Genomic DNA, 23,273 nt, shown 5'->3' with positions numbered 1-23,273 from the left:
TATTAAAAAAATATAATTTGTAAGGTCGCCACTGATAATACAGGTATGTATATTATATTGCATTTCTGTCAAGAGATCCTTCTTAAAGTTACACAATGTACCTTTAAGTCTCAAAAAGGGTGCACACATACAACAAATACCACAGTAATAAAAATAGGTATAAAAAACAGACAAAAATTAGTTTTCAATCAATTATTTAATTTGGTTCAAAGAATTGGTGTACATAATTCTGCATGAATAAATGACTGAATTAACGAATGAGCGAAGCATGTAAACATTTTTTAAGGTATATTTTGTCTTTGTAGTTGTTTTCACAAACAAGCTTCCACATTAACATTCTGAAAAGCAACACATCATTGAGAAGATTGAAGCAAAAATGTTTGCCAGGTTGGCACGGCTTCATTCAAATTTGTCACCATGAGTAATTACAGCCTCCACTGTGAGAAAACATAAACCTGTAATTATCAGCATGCAACCGCATGCACAGGGTCCTACTGCCAATGTCTATTTCCGTTCTGACCAATAACATGTTATTACATAGAATAATAGAGATGAGGCTCTGTGAATCACAGTCGTTAGCTGAAATTATATATGTAAATAAATTATTTAACATTATATATAAATAATGTGTCTTATTTACAGTTTATGTTCCAATATTAGAGTAATGTTATAACAAATAAAACATGACAAATGTAACAACGTATCTATTTGCAGGTAAATAGAAAAAATGTTGTCCAAACTATTTTGTGTCAACAGATTAACTCATACACAAAGGGGAGGTTTCCCAGACAGGGTTTAAGTCTAGTCCCAGACTAAAATGCATATTTAAGTTTTCTTAACTGAAAAAAGCTTGCACTGACAAAACTTAAAGAGCACCTATTATGGGATACACGTTTTTAAACATCCTTTTGTGTGTAAGTGTGCATTAGTACATGCTAACGATATTCAAAAAGTACATACCTCAAAGAAAACGATGACGCGAGTTATCGTCTCTAACGTTCGAGGACTACAAAAAACACTCGGATTGTAGGCAACAGTTTACTTCCTGGGATTAGTGACGTAGATAAGACCAACATTATCATAGTTCAGCCCTCTCTGCTTTGCTTGGGTACGCCCTCAAAGACGAGGGTGGGGTGGGGAGCGCCGAGTCAGAAGAGAGCTAAAATGGCGGAGGTTGGGAGTCCCTGCTTTGACTCTGTTTGCAAACTCTTGTTTCATTGTTTAAGCGATTAAATCTCTCGAGTAGACGCTGTCTCTTTAGATGCGAGGGCAAAATAGCACTTTATGGACTTCCACAGAGGACATCATGTTTAATACGGTTCCGGAAAAATCCAGTCAGAAGTTGTTCACGGAGTTTTCACAATAACTGCTTCTCATGAACCGAAGCTGGATTTGCGCGACGTCTCCTCTTGAAAGTTGGATTACTGTGCACTTCTGGATCACAGACTGTAAGTATTCATGTTTATTATTTGCCTTTTACTGTACATTACGTAACCGGTAACCGGAGATTAACATAATGTGCGTGTAGAGCTAAGCTTGCAAGCTAATTGTTTTGTGTTGTAATACTGTATTTCATAAACAACGTACCATATTTACACACGTGTATGTTGAATTATGCAGGCTTTCGTTTTTTTTATCGATGTTGGTTTAGACATGTTTACAAACTTGCTAAGTTGCTAAGATAAATACAAATACAAATGCCAGCTAAACTGTTACCGGTAACATTTGTTCTCATGATCAAACTCAAGAAACTCTAAGTACAGATGATTTGTTTAAAGTTATATGTATTTTACTGTTGTATTTACTTGAAGCTTTCTTAGATTTTGAAACGAAGTAAACACGTAATGTGTGTTGCTAATGTTGGGCCATGTAATATGTAATACATTTACGTTTTAATGAATAGTCTAACGATTTATAGTCGTTGTACTCTATTGTTATAATATGTCTTTTTGACTGAATACATGTTTGTTTTATTTGTCTATATCCTAGATTCGCAGCTGGACACATCCTTCTACAATGTATGCAAACATGCAACATCATTACACACAGTACAAGGAGTCAGACTGGCATATGAGGAGCAAAGGTGTTTAACACATATTATGTATTTACCTAGTGAAACCACTACCAGTCTTAAATGTATAACTGATGATGACAAAGTTTTTTTTCTCTGCATAATAATAGGAACCCAGGCAGTAGCATCGTTTCACAATGTTTCCATCATCATCATCAGTGGATGCCTTTGCCGTCCGTAGCCTGAGATTTCAGATTTGCAGCAAAAAAAAATGATTTTCTCATTTATTGGAATGCTGTGCAGGTATTTAAGTATTTTAGTAACTGTGTTAAATAAAGTAGTATTTACTTTTACAATAAATTAATTGCTTGTTTATATTTTACAGGTATTTGTACCTTGCAGCCATCCATTCCAATGTCACCAAGCCGTAACAAAAGCAGGAGAGGGAAAGTACAAGGCTATGTTCCCAAAACACAAATGACATACCGTAAGCAGTAATGTTTTATTTCAAACACATTCATAATTAAAAACTTAATGTATGAAGCAGGGAAATAAATTATCAAAACAAAAGATTTATTGACTGCAATATTTCTACAGTTATGTGGAGGATGTGATCAGGCTTGTGTTTGATGAGGTATTTGAAGATAAGCTGATGGAAACCCCGATTCCAATGGACCTGGCATCACAGTTTGAGAGACCTTCAAAGGAGGACGTGATTGCATGCCATCTTCAGTGCAGGGGTCGTCGAAAGCCAAAATTGTGACCGATCTGATCAGGAAGCTCCAAGCGTATCTGGAGAACAACACACGACAGGATGATAACCCTAAAGTGTCATCTTAGATAGCACCAGCTGACAAAGCTTTGATATGCCATTTATCTGAATAGATAGCTGTAAGAAATGAATTGAACAATTTTTGAAACAAGAGCACAATATGGTTACTAAAGTATGTTTATTTGTATATTGTTTAACATTTAAATATATATTTGTAATAAATAAAAAAAACTTTTGACTGACTATTATATTTTCTTTAAAGTTGCATCTTTTGTTCTTTTGGGTACTTTGTTACTATAATGATACTTTAGTGTTATTGGTTTAAAAATGTAATAAAACTTACTCTAGTCCTGCGCCTCAAAGGCTTATAGTCGGTACAATAAATGTTCTGTGTGTAGGGATTTAGACAATTTGTGCAAAACCTGGATGATGAATCACGCAGGTAAGAGGCACTGGAACATGTTGCATTCTCCTTAAAACCTAATAAGTAAAAACATAGCACTTATAAGTAAGCAGTTTTTCATAATAAACTTTACCATAGTGAAATAATGTAGAACATTCATTTCAATTAATACTTTCTTTGTGCTACATTTGGTGTTTCCATATAGTTTGCACAGTAATATAGTATGTAACAGTCTTTTATAATAAAGTTTACAATAGTAAAATAATGTTAATAAGTGAAATAGTTTTATAATCATTTCAACAAATACTTTCTATGTGCTACATTTGGTGTTTCCATATAGTTTGCACAGTAATATAGTATGTAAGCGGTCTTTTATAATAAAGTTTACTATAGTAAAATAATGTTAATAAGTGAAATAGTTTTATAATCATTTCAAATAAAACCTTCTATGTGCTACATTTGGTGTTTCCATATAGTTTGCAAAGTAATGTAGTACGTTATAATTACCTTTTGGATGTCTTTGCAACACATTTTCGTCTTCGTTTAGCATTCTGGCAGAGCTAAGGACACCTAAAAAAGTTAAATCCAATCGCGTTCATTGACGGAGATCGTTTATATCGTAACGGCCGTCTGAACTCTCTGGATCGAGCTTGAAGTGGTAAGGCAGTACAGACACCATCGTTTATAGAGAAATATAGCGCTTGTTTACGTTGCCTGTGACTCTCAGTCAGAACCGGAAAATCCACGCGTAGTCAGGGGCGTAACCTTTCAAACACACGCCGAACCCAGTTGACCAATAACAGTTGAGTAGTCATCTGACCAATCCGAATACACTAGACATTTTGGGAGGCGGAGACAGGAACTAAACCGAGCGTTTTCCAGACATGCAGAAATCGGTGAGGTATGTAAGCAATTTATAAGACTCACAGTGCATTAGTTCAAGTTTTAATAACATGTATGTACTATGGGATATTACAATAACGTGCTAACGTGCTAATTTATTAGCATAATTGGTGCTCTTTAAAATACATCACTGCCATTGTTTTATGTCAAGATTCACATCAGTAATGCTTTTTGTAAGATATGTTTGTAAAAACAACGTAAATGTCCTAAAATAACTGAGGCCATTCATGTGTTAATCTAAACACTGTCTGTGAAACTGCCCCCAAGTGTCCAAACAATATCACTTAGCAAATTCAGGCTTAAATTTGACTCTCAGGGGTGGTTTGCCTTAGTTTAATTAGGAAAGATAACTTTTTTTACAAACATGCGTTACTAAAAACAATACTCATATGCATTTTGAGGCAAAACAAAGGGCACTGATGTATTTTAAGATACAGTATGTCAGTGCAGGTTGTTTTCAGTTTGGACAGCTCTTAAAAAATTTTTTGTCTAGGACTAGTCTAATTCCTGTTCGGGAAACTGCCCCTTAAAGTTTTAAGATTTTCTTACATTTATGTAAAGTAAATAGAAAATAGCTACGTTTTTGTACTCTTTTAAAGTTACTAATCAATATTTTTAATGCTGCAAGATGCATACAATTCTGGGTTATTTTCAACCCACCGTTGGGTCAATATGGACAAACCCAACATGAAGGGCTATAATTTAACCTATGCTGTGTTGTTTTAATCCAAAATGCTGGGATGTTTTAACTCATTGTATCAAACATACAGTAAACATTTTTTGAGGTAATTTAACCCAAAGGCTGGTTTCGTCACTTTTTTTACCCAACGGTTGAAAATAACCCAGCATTTTTATATAGCGTTGTATCAGGATTTGCTCTTAAGTGCATGATGTCATTAAAGCCAAATGTTGACATAGTAAATATAAGTTCTAAACTTTATTATCATTTTTAAAAGGAAATTTCTCTTAAATTATTATATTGCGTAAATAATATGTAAATGTAATGAAAAAAATAATTGTAAAAACGTAAATGGAATGATAATACAGTGGTGTGAAAAATTGTTGGCCCCTTTCCTGATTTTTTCCATGTTTGTCACACTTTAATGTTTCAGATCATTAAACAAATGTAAATATTAATCAAGATAACACAAGTAAACACAACACAACATGCTGCCCCCCTCCATTTGTTTCTACAGAAATTAGAAACAAATTAGAATGAAAGTATTTGAAATCTATCAGTATGCAAAAAGTTTATAAAATATGGAAAATTATATAAATATATCATTTAGTAAAGCTTTGGGACTCCTGCAAACCACAGTGAGAGTCATTATCCATAAATGGCGAAAAAATGGAACAGTGCTGAACCTTCCCAGAAGTGACCGGATAACCAAAATTACACCAAGAGCACAGCATCGACTCATCCAAGAGGTCACAAAAAAGACCCCCACAACAACATCCAAGCCTGCAAGCCTCACTTGTCTCAGTTAAGGTCAGTGTTCATGACTGGGCATGAAGAGACTGGGCAAAAATGGCCTGCATGGCAGAGTTCCAAGATGAAAACCAAAAATAACATAAAAGCTCGTCTCAGTTTTGCCAGAAAACATGATCCCCAAGACTTTTGAGAAAATACTCTGTGGACTCACTTTTTGTTGAGATTTTTGGAAGGTGTGTGTCCCATTACATCTGGCGTAAAAGTAACACCGTATTTCAGAAAAAGAACATTATACCAAAATGTAAACATGGTGGCGGTAGTGTGATAGTCTGGGGCTGTTTTGCTGCTTCAGGACCTGCAAGACTTGCTTTGACAATGAAACCATGAATTCAGCTGTCTACCAAAAAATCTTAAAGGACATTGTCCGACCATCTGTTCGTGACCTTAAGCTGAAGCGAACTTGGGTTCTGCAGCAAGACAATGATCCAAAACACACCAGCAAGTCCACCTCTGAATGGCTGAAGAAAAACAAAATGAAGACTTTGGAGTGGCCTAATCAAAGTCCTGACCTCAATCCTATTAAGATGCTGTGGCATGACTTTAAAAGGGTGGTTCATGCTTGAAAACCCTTTAATGTGGGTGAATTACAAAAAATCTGCTCATAAGGGTAACCCAACCAGTTATTAGGTTTAGGGGGCAAACGCTTTTTCACACAGGGCCATATGTGGGTTTGGATTTTATTTTTCCTTCATAAAAAAAACTTCATTTAAAATCTGCATGTTGTGTTTACTTGTGTTATCTTTGATTAATATTTAAATTTGTTTCTTAATTTAAAAACATTAAAGTGTGACCAACACGCCCAAAAAATAAAAAATCTGGATGGGGCCAACACTTTTTCACACCAAAGCATATTCACAAATGCTAGTTTAATGTTATGCTGTATTACAATCATGATAAAATATTTTTCAACTCTCTCCTTTGGCTGGAGGCTAAATAAATAAATAAAGTGACCATGATTGCCATAGCCATCTGTTTATTCTGAAGGACCTGGCTGGTATAATCAGGCTCACAGTGGGAATCATGCCCGCTTCCCACAAGACATTTCCACCCTTTAAGTTCCTGATGTGGTGCAGTTTCCACAAACAGCCCCTTAATATCTTAGCAGCAGCAGTATCCTTTACTGCAGGAAGCCCTGGATTTATAGACCCATACTGTATATGCTCTGCTTACATTAAATTGAAAAAGTAGAGTAAGGGAAGGTTGTATATGATTTACAGTCTGGGTTGAGCTAAAAGATCACAGCTGCTCTGATTAGCATCAAGCTCAAGCTCAGAGCACTGCCAACATAATGCCCTCCACTCCAATCATATGAAGAGCAGATAAGAGCTGTACCTCATCTGACATGTCTGTGCTCCTCACCTACTAAACAAGTCTGCTACTGATATATCAAAACAATCTCAGGGCAACTCAGAACAGTGGTGGATTATTTGTATGGTTTCATACACTCTCTTTTATAAGTTTAAGTACCATCTGTTTTCATCTCAGTGACATTAGATTTAGGGGTGGGGCTTCATTTTTGGCTATAATAATCATATAAAGTACAAAAATGTCACCTTGTGAAAAGTTATGTGGTTCAAGATGATGCATGACCTCAGGATTCAATAGAGGTGACTTACAATATATCTGATGCAAGCTATTGCTGCATAACAGGTTTCAGATCTCTTTTAGCAATATGCAGTTAAAGGCAGGGTGCATGATTTTTGGAAAAAAAAAACACTTTGGAAAATGGAATCTGGCCAAGTACCAAAACACAATTGTAGCCAATCAGCGGTGGTGCATGTCTACTAACCGACATCGTTGCCTGGGTTGGTGTGTGTGGGGCGGGTTTATCAAAAGAAGGTCCAGATTCTATTAGGGTAGGGCCGTGTTTGGCTAGGTGATTTCAAATGACAACATTGGCTTTCAGAGATCATGCACCCCGCCTTTAACATGCAGTTTCCATTTTATAAAGAGTTTGGGTGCATTTTAAAACAAGTTAAGAAATGTAGTTATATGCTGTTATATATGATAACAAAGAAAAATGAAAAAAAAATCTGGATGATCAATTTTGGCTAGAAAGCTAAGTGTTGTTTTATTACATCACAGGCAAGAGTCACACATGTACGGTAATAGAGACAAAAGATGTGTCCCAGTTGCAAATAAATTGTCAATGCAAGTAAAGTGCCAATGTATTTTTCACAAGACACCAGCCTATTTGGTTTTGCTTTGCATCTAGGACATCAGGCGTTTGCTGCAGAAATCCATGCTTATTTTTCTTAGATATTCTCTACAGATCAAAAGTCTAGACACAATTTTTCTTTAATTTACATTTTTTTTTTCTTCTCAGCCCTATGATTCAAAACAACAATGCATTTTGTTCCTAAAAGGTTTTCTTTGAAAAAGAAATGCTATCATACAGAGCCAACTTATTGTTGTAACCTTTAATAGAATCTGATGTCTGAGGGTTTACGCTATAGTATACACAAATAATTTGTTGGCCTGAAATAAACTATTTTAGCATTGTGTCTTCAATTGTACAATCAATGTGCAGAAAGGGCAGTCAATAAATTATTGAATTTGTTTGTTGTTTGTAGTGCATTATAAAACCTGTTAGGCTCTTTTGGTGCTGGAATTTACCTGCTGTTATGCAAACTATGTTATTCAATAATAACATTATTTGAGAGGGCACACTTATTGTGGTTTTCTTTCTTGAGCTATGAGAAATTCAATAATTCAGCGTCTAATTGACTTTTTTTTGCTGTTTTTGAGATAATACCAGGCATGTCAGTCCATTTACTTGTGGTGTCTTCTAATGCATAAATCTTATGATATACTTATGATATATTCTGTCTTTACAAACAGCTGCCTGTAATACTGTCATTTTTACAGAAATGTTAAAAGTTCTGTCATAATTATTCAGTAAAACCAAAATATCGGACTACACTATGCTTTGTACATATTTTTGTTTAATTTTTGTCAAGAGAATATTTTACTCATCGATCCCTATCAGCCCTTACCACACTAAAGACGTCTAGCTGTGGCTTTCCTTTGTCCTCCGGTCAGAGATCAGCTTTGAGTTTTCTCTTCAAATGAACTGGCCCAAAGGCGTTGTGAAAGAGTGACATTTACTAAAACTGCTGCATGTGGTCATCATCGCATGAAAAGTTAAGTCAGACCATCAGCACTTATAACCCTTGCAGGGTCATACAGAAACTAGTATTTTGAAACAGCAGCATGCGAAAAAAATGAACACATTAATTGGCGTGTTTTTTGTCAGCCAGATAACACAAGCCAAACAGCGAGGCAAAGCCTCCAGATTCCTCCTGTTTTGGTTTCCACATGATACGTGCAGCAGCAGCAGGTGCCTGTCTGCATGTGTTTTGAATAAGACTGAGGAGAGGAAAAGATCCCAGCAGGATCTGTGAGCACCACAGCTGCCTTCTCAATTAAAGCATCAGCAGAAGGCACGTTTGTCCTCTGGCTACATATTCCCTATCAGCATGTCAATACGATCTTAACTGTCTTCTAAAATTCCTTTTGAAAAATATGCAATATTTGTCCCTTGTTGTGGTTTAATGGACAAAAAAAAGAGAATTAGACTACAGAAGGCAGTCATGGGTTTGCTTTAAATGTTTCATTTTGGCTCAAAGTGTAACAACTTAACACAGCATTATTTATGGCAGCAATCCATAATGTTTGCCTCTTCGCCATCTGTGTTTCAAACACAAAGCAGGTTACTTCACATACTCATCTTTATGTGGGTTAAAATCGAATGATGGCAAACTGACATTTTTTCAGCGAAATCAGAGCTGAAAAGCTTATTATCGTAAGCAAATCGTTATATGATAGGAGGATTTTTATGTACACTAAATAAAGGTACTAAAGTTGGTCGGGCACCCTTTCAAAAACTACACCTTTATACTTAAAGAGTGGATATTGGTACCTCAAAGGAACACATTGGTACCTTAAGGGTACATATTTGTACATATTATGACCTTTTTAAAGGGTACGGCTAGTAACAACTTTTGTGTTACAGCATATAAGGAGTTTCGTTGCAAAACGAGAAAACTCAGTTTTTTTAATTGTTCAGAAATCTTGTTTTTTAGGTGTGCATTCCAATTAATATAAATTCAACTGCAGTTGGTTTGTTTTGATTTAAATCTTCATAACTTAAAAAATACAGCTAAGTAGCACCGTAAAACAAAATAATAACATGATAACATAATAATAAACATGTTTTGACAAAAATGTCAAAAAACGGATTTATCTCGTTTTGCAACGAAACTCTTCATATACTTGCTTATTTTTAACAACAACAAAAATAATAACGGATCGCAGCTTTAACCTTTGGGTGACTAAGGTAAAAAAAAGCACGAATCAAAATGATATAGATGAATACCATATTTTCCGGATTATAAGTCACACTTTTTTCAAAGTTTGGCGGGTCCTGGAACTTATAGTCAGGTGCGACTTATACATCAAAATTATTTTATATGAACCAAGAGAAACCACACTGCAAAATATTATTTTCAAGAAAACATTTTCTTAGTATTTTTGTCTTGTTTTCAGTAAAATATCTAAAAATTCTTAAATTAAGATGCTTTTTCTTGATGAGCAAAACAACCAAAGAAAAGTCTAGTTTTTAGACCAAAAATATCAAATTCAAGTGATTTTGTGCATAAAACAAGCAAAAAAATCTGCCAATGGGGTAAGCAAAAAATCAAGTAAAAAAATTGCTTACCCCATTCGCAGATTTTTTGCTTGTTTTATGCACAAAATCACTTAAATTTTATCTTTTTGGTCTAAAAACTAGACTTATTTTCTTGGGTCATTTTGCTCATCAAGAAAAAGCATCTTAAATTAAGAATTTTTTGATATTTTTACTGAAACAAGACAAAAAAACTAAGATTTTTTTTCTTGAAAATCATTTTTGTCAGTACAGCCGCGAGAGTCCGCTCTATGCTGCTCCTGTATTTATGTAATTTAATGGATTCAGTGATGCAGAATGAGCTTTTTGAACTTGATTGGGCTTGTTGTGTTAATTTAGCCTATTCAGCCTCCCAGGTATGTTCTGTATGCTATTGTGTATCGTATAAATAACTGTTTATGTTACTTTAACATGTACAGTACGGAAATCTATTCAGGCTGCTGTTCTGTGCTATTGTTTAGTTGAATAACTTGCCTTTCCAGATTAAATGTCTGTTCTTCAGCTTGGATTTTGTGAAATCATTTTCTAAATAAATGCAACGTATAGTCCAGTGCGACTTATGTGCTTTTTCCTCTTCAAAACGCTTTTTTGACTGATTCTCCGGAAAATACCGTATATAGTATTTCATTAAAAAAAGAAAAACAGATTAAATTGTATGCCTTTGGTTAAGGTTGTAATAATGGATTAAGTTGCAATACAAACATTAGATAGGTTTGTTTCATTTCTATAGAGGGACAGCTCATAAACAGGGCACTGTTGCAGAAAATAGGCAATATGGCCAAACACAATAGGCATAGGTTCAGGCAACATTTAGTTTGTGGCCGTTATCTCTTGTACCAAAAATAGATGTCCTTACATTTACTTTTGGTTGTTAAGCAGCTGCTTTAATACGAAGTCACTTTAAGTGTAATGAGGAACAGTTGGCCATACAAGTGCCAAAAAATGTGCAATTTCACACTGCTAAGTTCCAAGAGTAATTCAGATACTGAAAGCTATAGAGCAGTGTTGCAAGTTAGTAAAAACATCTGCACATTCAGTTAGCTATATCTTTGTAATATATGGGCTTGACCTTATGGGTTTTCCCTAGAACAACATGAAACCTTTGTGACAAGAATTCAAGATGCAGGGAACCTTATTGACTTGATAGCCTCATACATTCCTGCTGTAAATCTGCTTTTTCACAATATCCCCGAAATGTCTTGATTGGATTGTGATCTGGAGACTGTGGAAGCAATTCAAATACACAGAACTCATTTTCACGTTTGTAAAACCGGCTTGACATGACGAGTGCGTTGTGACATTGTGCATTGTGCTGATGTAAGTTGCTATCAGAAGTAGGGCAGATGTATGAAGAGATTCACAGGGTCAGACAACAATTCTCGGGTATACTGTTATTCTCATTTAGTTTTAAGGGTGTCCAAACCGCTACCAGACTGAAACCAATATCCATCTTTTTCCTTATTGCATCTATACAGTACCATCTTTTTGTTACAGCAGAATTTAAGATTTGTCAGACCAGATGTTGTTATTTAATCTTTAGCTGTTTCTACTATGGCTTTAGTTTCCAGTTTTGAGTGTCTCTGTTAACTCTGGAGAGTGTTGGTGTGAAGTTTTTTGATTATACTCCATTTAAGCCATCTGGTGCTAAAAATGATTCATATGGTCATTATCACATAGATCATGTTTCTTCTCCAGTCTAATGTTTGGTTTGAACAACAACTCTTGGTCATGTTGCAAGCAATTATACAAGTTTGTGATCCATGATTGGTTAACATAAAAATGATATTGCCTCTTGTGAAATGTAAGATCCTCCAATAATTTTATCAAATCAACTAAAGTCCACAGTTTTGTTTTAGACATTTCTGTTAAAGGAACATGCCCAGATCCTGGGAAATGGGATCATCGATGCTGCCACGCCCCCATGTCACGTCTGGTCGGCTTGTCAAGCGGGGGAACATAAACCTCTCAGAGGTGCCTTTAAAAACATCGGTCCAGCGGAACGCGATTTATATTTTAAACACGAGGGATGTATTGATACAACTCATTGTAATGCATATCATAAACAGGATTATTACCTAGTGATCTGCCTTTGGACAGAGTCCAGCTCTCTGCATGTGCGCGAGACAGCCGCCAAGATGAAGCGGGTTATATTTTAAACAAGGGATAGTTTGCCTCAGCTCGCATGAAACGGATAAAACTGAACAAATACGTAAGGATTACTACTTTAGTTTATGTTTAGACTTTGGACAGATGCGAGAGCACGTGCACGTGAGACAGAGAGAAGCGCAGCTGCTTATGACGCACCAGTTTTGTTTCAGATGCTAAGAATCCAAGACGCGCACATTAAGTCCATGTGCGTGCAAGAAGGAATCCTCTCTCTACAAGCTCTCTCGCCCATGCGAGGAAAAGCACGCAATGTTCATGTTAATGTGAAACTATAATAATAATAAAGGCATATTATTTTTTGTCTTTCAAAAAAAAGTATAGTTTAAAAAAAGAGAATAGAATCGTGGCCCTAGAATCAAAAATGTAATCGAATCGAGGATTTGGAGAATCGTGACACCCCTAACAATAAAGTCAAGAAGAACATTTTGTATAGTAATTCACAACACATGCAAATATTGTCAAATTTGTTTTAATATGACAAAGAGACAGCATCACAGGGAGAGTCAACTTTACAGAGCTATTTCAAAAAAATTTACTAGGTAGCACAAAAATCTGTTCTGTCATTTCTGTGCCAATTGCTCCAAAGGTTAAGGCGTGGTTTCTCGGACAGGGATTAGACTAGTCCTAGACTAAAATAAACGTATGAGCTGTCCAAACTGAAAACATTTTTTTTTCAGTTTGGACAGCTCATACATTTATTTTAAAATACACCAGTGGCCTTTGTTTCTCCTCAAAATGCACACAAGTAATGTTTTTAGTAAGGCATGTTTGTTAAAACTAGTTATATTTCCTAATTAAACTAAGGCCTAGTCCTGGCTTCAGCTAATCCCTGTCCGCGAAACCACCCCTATAAGAGCAGAACAAATTTGTAATGCATGAACAGAGCTCATAAACAGAATGTTGGAAAATGACAAACGAGTTGAATACAATTTCACAAAGAAAATGAATATCAGACAAAGTATTCAGAAGTTATAAGCAATTATAACCCCTAGGTGGCACTGTACTCAGACTTCCCAGGTACCTTCAGGACATCATGCTGAAGCTCCCTACTGATTTTTGCACCAATTTGGTCGCCACTCAAAATTCGGTCGCCAATCAAATTCGGTTGCCACTCGCAAATTGCAAAATGCAGATTGCAGTGCTGTGGTTGGATAGTGCAGATTAAGGGGTGGTGTTATCCCCTTCTGACATCACAAGGGGAGCCAAATGTCAATTACCTATTTTCCACATGCTTGCAGAGAGTGGTTTATCCAAATTAATGCTGCGTTCCAGGCAGGTTTTTAAACCCGTGAGTTACGACTTCAAAACCACGACTCACGACCCTATGCGTTCCAGGCAGCCTGTAACTCGTGTTTTTACAACATTCTACCTGTGAAAGTGCACTGGAACGGCAGTCAAACCCGTGACTTCCCACCCGTGAACTCGTACTAGATCGATGTTATTGATTCTTTACAGAGTTTACTGGAAGTTGTGTTTGTGCCACTCGGTCAGCACTCGAATTGGATCACTCGGTCACCACTCAAATTCGTTGGCCACTCGAATTTGGTCACCACTCACACATTCTGTCGCCACTCAAATTCAGTCGCCACTTGAATTTGGTCGCCACTCGAATTTGGTCGCCACTAGGTCGCCAGATTCAGCATGAGCTAAGGAATCCATAGACACCAGGAACGTCTCGGTTACGGATGTAACCCTCGTTCCCTGAAGGAGGGAACGGAGACGTCACGTCGTGACCGACGAATTGGGAACTCGCTTAGAGAGACCAATCTGCTTCGTTTACTACTAAAACGCCAATGAACTTGGCATTGAGATATTTGCATAATGCTGGCGCCGCCCCGCCAGGTGCCTTTATAAGCAGCAGGTGCAAATAGGGAAATTAGCTTCTTTTCGCTGAGAAAGCCGGGAAAAAGTGACCGGTCGATAAACAGCAGGGAGCAGCCCTGTGGCGACGGGACGTGACGTCTCCGTTCCCTCCTTCAGGGAACGAGGGTTACATCCGTAACCGAGACGTTCCCTTTCAGTCGGTCACTACGACGTCACGTCGTGACCGACGAATTGGGAATCCCTACCAAAACGCCACTGAGGGCTGACCTCTTCCAGTGTCTGCGTAAAGCCCTCCGGTTCCACTTAAGGAGAAGGAGAATTAGGTTTTAAGGCAGAAGGCCGGGCACTAGATGTTCCTTTAACCCCACAGTAGTGCCAGCGACTGGGAAGCGCCCTATCTGAGCGGTATAGGGACGCTGCGGAAGCCACCGCCCCATTAAGGGCTATTGGTGGGCGAAAGTCAACCGTAGTTGAGGTAAAAATGACAGCCGTGGCTGTGTAAGCAAAGCAGTGCTCTGCTAAGGGAAACGTGGGCTGGTAGGATTAACCCCACGGAAAAATACTCACAAAGGAACCCGGTGGGACACAATGTGGAGCCCGAGCCAGACACGTAGGTTCGCGAGGATACAGCTAGTGAAAGGCTGACAGCCAATGCTCCGCAACAAAGGCTGCCAAGGCAGCGGAGGAAGAACAATTCAAACCATTACGCATTTTTGTTCTGAAGGCCTTCCATACTGACACAGTTATGAAGCATCAGTTGGAGGCTGCAAGCCGACCTGCGAGACTGCTCTCCGTGCTCCCCCTGGTGAGGAAAGAACACGAGAGGATACAGGCTCGATACGAACACTGTAAAATCTAGTGAACGTATTAGGTGTCGCCCAACCAGCAGCTCTACAGATGTCTGTTAGCGAGGAACCACGAGCTAAAGCCCAAGATGAGGCAACACTCCGTGTGGAGTGCGCTCTCAAATTAAAGGGGCAAGGAATACCCTGAAGATTATAAGCCAGGGCGATAGTATCAACTATCCAATGAGACATCCTCTGCTTAGTGACAGCTTTCCCTTTCTGCTGGCCACCATAACAAACAAAGAGCTGGTCTGAGGTCCTGAGGCTTTGCGTGCGAACCACGTAGAGTCGCAGTGCGCGTACGGGGCACAACAAAGCCATGGTTGGGTCTGCGTCCTCCGGGGGCAGCGCTTGCAAGCTCACCACCTTATCTCTGAATGGAGTGGTGGGAACTTTGGGCACGTAGCCTGGTCTGGGTCTTAGTGAGACAGCAGGACCAAACTAAAAGCACGAATCGTCAACAGAGAATGCATGTAAATCCCCTACTCTCTTCATGGAGGCCAATGCTATCAGGGTCAGAGTTTTCATTGATAAAAACATCAGACTCGTAGACTGCAAAGGCTCAAAAGGGAGACCTGAAGGCTTCAGCACCATGGACAGGTCTCAGGAGGAAAGAGGGAGGGCGCGAGGGGTTTAGCCTGCGAGCGCCTCTTAAAATGTAATAATTAAATCATGCTGGCCAACTGATCTGCCGTTGATAAGAGAGTGATGAGCAGAAATAGCGGCGATATCAACTTTAATGGCGGAGGAACAGCCTACCATCTAACCTATATTAAAGATATAAAAGCACAATGTTAATGGGCATTCTCTGGGGTCCTCGCGTTGCGAAGAGCACCGGGTGACGAAAAAGGTTTCTTTAAGCGCGTAAGCCCGTCTTGTGGACGGTGCTCGAACCGCGTCGATGGTGTTAGATACCGCTTGCGATAAATCAACTAAACCAGCGCTCAACGACCATACATGGAAATCCCACAGGTCGGGGCGCGGGTGCCATAATGTGCCCCTTCCTTGAGAAAGAAAGTCTTTCCTCAGGGGAAATCGTCAGGGAGGGGCTGTCGCGAGGAGCATTAACTCTGAAAACCAATTCCTGGTAGTCCAGTACGGGGCGACTAATAAAAGGCTCTCCTCGTCCTGCCTGACTTTGCACAGTGTCTGCGCAATAAAGCTCACTGGAAGGAATGCGTATTTACGCACCCCCCGCGGCCAGCTGTGTGCCAACGCATCCACGCCGAGGCTGCCCTCGGTTAGTGAATAAAATAGGCGACAGTGGGTATCGTCCGGCGACGCAAACAGATCTATCTACGCACAACCGAACTTCTTCCAAATTAGCTGGACCGTCTGGAGGTGGAGTCGCCATTCGCCGGGGGCGCAGCTCGGGAAAGCGCGTCTGCCGCTGTATTGAGCGAACCCGGGATGTAAATGGCACGAAGGGACCTCAGATGCTTCTGACTCCAAAGGAGGAGATGACGAGCGAGATGCGACAGGTGACGAGAGCGCAAAACCGCCTTAACGGTAAATAACGCAACAGTCGCAATGTTATTGGTGTCGGCTAATACATCCTTCCCTCGCATCTCCATAGCGGAGCGTACAAGTCCCAGATATACAGTGCACCGCTCGCGGCAGTTGGGGTGCTATGCACACCCCTGAGACTGCAAGCCCGTCGTACGTGGCTGATCATCCCGTGCTGAGGGCATTGTAATATACAGAATGCCAGGAGACCCCTCAGGGGCATATCTTCTATCGGAAATGCCGGGTCTACCACGGGGAAAAATTTAAATGACACGCAGGTGCAATGTTTACACGGTGTATGTCGGTGTGCCACGCTCTCCTTGAGACTCGATCGTAAGCCAATGCTGAAGCGGTCTCATATGAAGCAGCTAGGGCGGCGTCACAGCCGCAGCATGCTGTCATATGTCCAGGAGCTTCTGAAATTGTTTCAGAGGGACCGCGTACTTCCCTCGAATTAAACCGAGGCAAGTCAGAACTCACTGGTTGCACGCTCTTGTTAAACACGCCAATTAGTCGATCGAGTCTTATTTCCATGTTAGAAAAGCGAGGGGAGATGGACACATAAAGCACATGTCTTACAGGTCTAAGGCTGCAAACCGATCTGAATATTGAAATACGAGCCTCGGCGTTATCATCCAAAGAGAACACCTTCGTAGAGCCGGTGCGTAAATCAAATCGATCGTAACCCGCCGCGTATTTTGGGTACTATGAGATAAAGGCTGGAAAAACCCTATCATCATCATCTCGGTAAGAGGGACCGGCTCGAACATCCTTCGCCAACAGGATATCGACATTTGCATGCAGTACATGTGCATCGGACGCTTTCACTACAGTGAAACGAAAGCCCGAATTTTGGGGGTGCCGGATTCGTAACCGAGGCGGATCGTGCGTAAAACCCAACGAAACGGGCTGGGAACTGAAGCCAAGCACCCAGGCACCGTACGAGGAGAAATAACGACACTATCGAAGTACCCGCGGTGGGGCAGCGAAGCGAGACAGGTGGGACCGCCGGTGCGTCTGCTGTGACAGCATAAACATCTACAGTATGTGTGTGTGACACTGACCTGAGCCCGCTGAGGGTAACGGTCGTCTGGTCTCCTCTACGGAGAGCGCAGACTCCGATGAGGGTGCTGGTGGTCCGGTCTCCTCAGCGGAGAGCTCGGACTCCTCAGGTCACCCGCTGGCGATAGAGGAGAGGTAGGGGAGCTGGTGTGTACCCGCTCACGGCTCTTTCGATCCTCCGGAGACCTAGAGAGGGAAGAGGAATGCACTCTTATGTGTGGTTAAGTGGGTACCGGCCGAACAGCCGGTGGAACATATGCAAACCAAGGATTTTCCACCCGACCCTCTATCGGGGGAAGGAGCTCCATCTCCTGAAGAGTGATCCTCTGCCAATCCGGGTCGCCCTTCACTGGCCACTTAAACTCCCGAATTTCACGGGAAGCGGCTAAGCGGGCGGGGCGAGCTGCTGACGACCGGTTCCCCAGCGCTGCCGAGATGGGGTCCGAGGAGGGGAACGGAGGTGGTCGCCGCAGGACGCCGACGGCGAGAGGCAGACTGAGGAGCTGGCGTGGTGGACCAAGGGCAGCTTTCCTTCGCCGGGGCATGACCTAGGAGATCGCCTCAGTCTGCGCAGCGGAGCTGTACGACTCCACGGCCTCGCCGAAGAGGCCGGTCTGTGAGACAGGAGCATTAAAGAAGTTGTTCTCGCCTGCGTCCGTCATGTCAGCCAGACACAGCCAAAGGTGGCGATCTTGAACCACTGTGGTGGACATCGCACGACTGAAGGTCGCGGTCTCCCTCGTAAATCCTTGGTGAGCCTGCAGCAACGTTATTGCGTGCAGGTCCGAAGCCGCCTCTCCGGCATGCCTGATGGGCAGCGTCCGTAACCGGACGACTGTCTACAAACAAGGGAGGGAAGAGTTGGGTGGTCCCTCCAGGAACGCATCCCGCTCCACTGAAGGGGTCCCCGCCCTTAGCGGCTCCGTTGGTGAGGGAGGTGAGGGGTAAAAGCTGAACGGCCGGACGGCCGCAAATCACGTCAGCTCTTCGTGCCGTCGGGAAAGAAAGGCACAGGAGGAGAGGACCGAGAGGCCCGAGCAGCTCCGAAGTACCAAGCATGTGGGCGGGACGGTTCGGGCGGAGAGGGGTTAACCTTTCCAACTCTACCGTCTCCGCCGCTCGAGCGGGCACGGCCGCCATCTCCGGAACGACTCTGCCTCGGAGGAAAAATGGACACCCCTCTGATGCTGCAGAAGTGACGGGACCAGAAGGAGGTCCAATGGATTCGGCAGACATCGTAGAACACGATTTTGCAGTCTCCATCGGAGCCTCAACCGGCTGAGGATGAGAAGGCCGGTAGGTGGAGGACGCATCCTCCGTCCTACTCAGCGTAGTGACGCGAAGGGCGCCCTGCGAGCGCTTGACAGCCGCACCATGGCGGCGTCAGCACTGCAAAGGGGCGGACAGCGTTCCCGTAGAAACGACACTCGTCTCCGCAATCCAAGAGGGTTATGCTCTCACAGAGAGAACAGAAACTCTCCACGAACGCAGCCCCGGAGTGCTCGATGCCTGAGCACGAAGACAGCGCTCGTGACCGTCACTGGAACCCTAAACTTCTCGCATCCAAGATCGCACGGGGAAAAGCTATCCTGAAAAGGACGCTGATTTCCGCATATACGAGAGAGTGGCTGCCTTTAAAAAGACACAGAGCTCTCACGTATCACTCTTTTAGGGAAATCACTCTTTAGGTGCTCAGCTGATGATGCGCACAGGGAAGGCAACGCACACACTAAACTCAAAACAAAAAAGATGCAGAGCCGTGGAATACTGCGAGCGTCCGCTGTGTTAGTACTGCTTGTCAATCAACTTCAGCAACCGTTCCCAGAAGAGCAGAGAGTAGCTTCTCAGTAGCAGATAAAGCCGGCTTTCGAAGCGAAAAAAGCTAATTTCCCTATTTGCACCTGCTGCTTATAAAGGCACCTGGCGGGGCGGCGCCAGCATTATGCAAATATCTCAATGCCAAGTTCATTGGCGTTTTAGTAGTAAACGAAGCAGATTGGTCTCTCTAAGCGAGTTCCCAATTCGTCGGTCACGACGTGACGTCGTAGTGACCGTCTGAAAGGGAACATTAGTAGTTTTGGGCAAAAATAGCCTTTTTTCATATCTCATGACCCATGAGTTCTGAGGCTGTTAACATCTCTCAGGAGATGGCAAAATATGCGAGTGGCAAAAGAAGCAAAATATGCGAGTGGCAAAAGAAGCAAAATATGCGAGTGGCAAAATATGCATGTAGCAAAATTTGTAAGTGGTAAAATATGCGAGTGGCAAAAGAAGCAAAATATGCGAGTGGCAAAAGAAGCAAAATATGCGAGTGGCAAAATATGCGTGTAGCAAAATTTGTAAGTGGTAAAATATGCGAGTGGCAAAAGAAGCAAAATATGCGAGTGGCAAAAGAAGCAAAATATGCGAGTGGTAAAATATGCGAGTTGCAAAATATGCAAATGGAAAAATATGTGAGTGGCAACATTTGCGAGTGGCAAAATATGTGAATGGCAAAATTTACGAGTGGCAAAATTTGTGAGTGGCAAAATATGCAAGTAGCAAAATTTGCGAGTGGCAAAATCTGAGAATGGCAAAATTTGCGACTGGCAAAATAGGCAAGTGAGAAAAATATGCGAGTGGCAAAAGTGGCAAAATATGCGAGTAGCAAAATTTGCTAGTGGGGGAAAATTTGCGAATGGCAAAATATGCGAGTGGCAAAATATGCGAGTAGCAAAATATGCAAGTGGAAAAATATGCAAGTGGAAAAATATGCGAGTGAGGGAAATTTGCGAGTGGCAAAATTTGCGAGTGGCCAAAAGGGGGAAATGTTTGAGTGCAAAATGTGCAAGTGGCAAAATGTGCGTATGGCAAAATATGCGCATATTTTTAGCAAAACAGGTATATTCTTTTTCACACATCATCACATTCCAAGAAGACATAGAGCAGCATCTGATGTTAACATCTCTCTCGAGATGGCAAAATATGCGAGTGGCAAAAGTAGCAAAATATGCGAGTAGCAAAATATGCAAGTAGCAAAATATGCGAGTTGCAAACTATGCAAATGGAAAAATATGTGAGTGGCAATATATGCGAGTGGCAAAATATGCGAGTGGCAAAATTTGCGAGTGGGGGAAATTTGGGAGTGGCAAAATTTGCTAGTGCCAAAATAGGCGAGTGGGGGAAATTTGGGAGTGGCAAAAAAATGGCAAAATATGCGAGTGGCAAAAGTAGTGAAATATGTGAGTAGCAAAATATGCGAGTAGAAAAATTTGTGAGTGGCAACATTTGTGAGTGGCAAAATATGTGAATGGCAATATTTACAAGTGGCAACAACTGCGAGTGGCAAAATTTATGAGTGGCAAAATATGGGAGTGGCAAAATTTGTGAGTGGCAAAATATGCGAGTGGCAAAATTTGCTAGTGGCAAAATATGCGAGTGGGGGAAATTTGCGAGTGGCAAAATTTGCGAGTGGCAAAATATGTGTGGCAAAAGTGAAAAAATATGCGAGTAGCAAAATATGCAAAAGCCAAAATATGCGAGTGGGGGAAATTTGTGAGTGGCAAAATTGGCGAGCGGCGAGAGAGGGGAAATAATTGAGTGGCAAAATGTGCAAGTGGCAAAATTTGCAAAAAGGCAAAATATGCGCATATTTTAGCAAAACATGCGAGCGGCAAAATTGGCGAGTGGCGAGTGAGGGAAAATGTGCAAATTGCAAAATATGCGAGTGGCAAAATTTGCGAGTGGGGGAAATTTGGGAGTGGCAAAATTTGCTAGTGCCAAAATAGGCGAGTGGGGGAAATTTGGGAGTGGCAAAATATGCGAGTGGCAAAATTTGCGAATGGCAAAATATGCACAAAAAATTTGGAAAAATATGCACATATTTTTTGCAAAACATGCGAGTGGCAAATTGGCGAGTGGCGGAAAATTTGCAAATGGCAAAATATGCGAGTGGCAAAAGTAGTAAAATATGTGAGTAGCAAAATATGCGAGTAGAAAAATTTGTGAGTGGCAACATTTGCGAGTGGCAAAATATGTGAATGGCAGAAGTAGCAAAATATGCAAATGGAAAAATATGTGAGTGGCAACATTTGTGAGTGGCAAAATATGTGAATGGCAATATTTACAAGTGGCAACAACTGCGAGTGGCAAAATTTATGAGTGGCAAAATATGGGAGTGGCAAAATTTGTGAGTGGCAAAATATGCGAGTGGCAAAATTTGCTAGTGGCAAAATATGCGAGTGGGGGAAATTTGCGAGTGGCAAAATTTGCGAGTGGCAAAATATGTGAGTGGCAAAAGTGAAAAAATATGCGAGTAGCAAAATATGCAAGAGCCAAAATATGCGAGTGGGGGAAATTTGTGAGTGGCAAAATTGGCGAGCGGCGAGAGGGGGGAAATAATTGAGTGGCAAAATGTGCAAGTGGCAAAATTTGCGAATGGCAAAATATGCGCATATTTTTAGCAAAACATGCGAGTGGCAAAATTGGCGAGTGGCGAGTGAGGGAAAATGTGCAAATTGCAAAATATGCGAGTGGCAAAATTTGTGAATGGCAAAATATGTGCATAATTTTGGCAAAATATGCACATATATTTAGCAAAATATGCAAGTGGCAAAATATGTGAGTGGGGGAAATTTGCGAGTGGCAAGTGGGGGGAAATTTGCGAATGGCAAAATATGTGGGTGGCAAAAGTAGCAAAATATGCAAGTAGCAAAATTTGTGAGTGGCAAAATATGCAAGTTGCAAAATATGCAAATGGAAAAATATGTGAGTGGCAACATTTGTGAGTGGCAAAATATGTGAATGGCCAAATATGTGAGTGGCAAAATTTGCGAATGGCAAATATGCGCATATTTTTAACAAAATATGCGCATATTTTTAACAAAATATGCGAGTGGCAAAATTGGCGAGTGGCAAAAGTAGCGAAATTTGCGAGTGGCGAGTGGGGGGAAATTTGCGAATGGCAAAATATGTGGGTGACAAAAGTAGCAAAATATGCGAGTGGCAAAATATGCAAGTAGCAAAATTTGTGAGTGGCAAAATATGCAAGTTGCAAAATATGCAAATGGTAAAATATGTGAGTGGCAACATTTGTGAGTGGCAAAATATGTGAATGGCCAAATTTGCGAGTGGCAAAATATGCGAGTGGCAAAATTTGAGAATGGCAAAATAGGCGAGTGGGGAAAATTAGCAAGTGGCAAAATATGCGAGTGGCAAAATTTGTTAAAGGCAAAATTTGAGAATGGCAAAATAGGCGAGTGGGGAAAATGTGCGAGTTGAAAAATATGCAAGTGGCAAAAGTGGCAAAATATGCGAGTAGCAAAATTTGCGAGTGGCAAAATTGGCGAGTGGAGAGTGGGGGAAATTGTGCGAATGGCAAAATATGTGAGTGGCAAAATATGCGCATAATTTTGGCAAAATATGTGCATAATTTTGGCAAAATATGCACATATTTTTAGCAAAATATGCGAGTGGCAAAATTGGCAAGTGGCGGAAAATTTGCAAGTGGCAACATTTGCGAGTGGCAAAATATGCGAGTAGCAAGATATGCGAGTGGCAAAATATGCAAGTGGCAAATATGCGAGTGAGGAAAATTTGCGTTTGGCAAAATTTGCGAGCGGCG

The 23,273-nt window shown here is 41.0% G+C and overlaps 1 long non-coding RNA gene across 1 annotated transcript; it reads left to right on the top strand.

Moving 5' to 3' along the window:
* Positions 1-867: 867 nt before the first annotated feature.
* Positions 868-2,490, top strand: LOC135720610 (uncharacterized). Its single transcript, XR_010521316.2, has 4 exons — positions 868-1,448; positions 1,990-2,083; positions 2,182-2,314; positions 2,397-2,490. It is a non-coding gene; the product is annotated as an uncharacterized lncRNA (long non-coding RNA).
* Positions 2,491-23,273: the final 20,783 nt, after the last annotated feature.

Source organism: Paramisgurnus dabryanus, chromosome 1 (genome assembly GCF_030506205.2).
Source record: "Paramisgurnus dabryanus chromosome 1, PD_genome_1.1, whole genome shotgun sequence".
Taxonomy (NCBI): Eukaryota; Metazoa; Chordata; class Actinopteri; order Cypriniformes; family Cobitidae; genus Paramisgurnus; species Paramisgurnus dabryanus.
The sequence above is the reverse complement of the archived record's forward strand: the minus strand, read 5'-3'. Positions and strand labels throughout refer to the sequence as shown.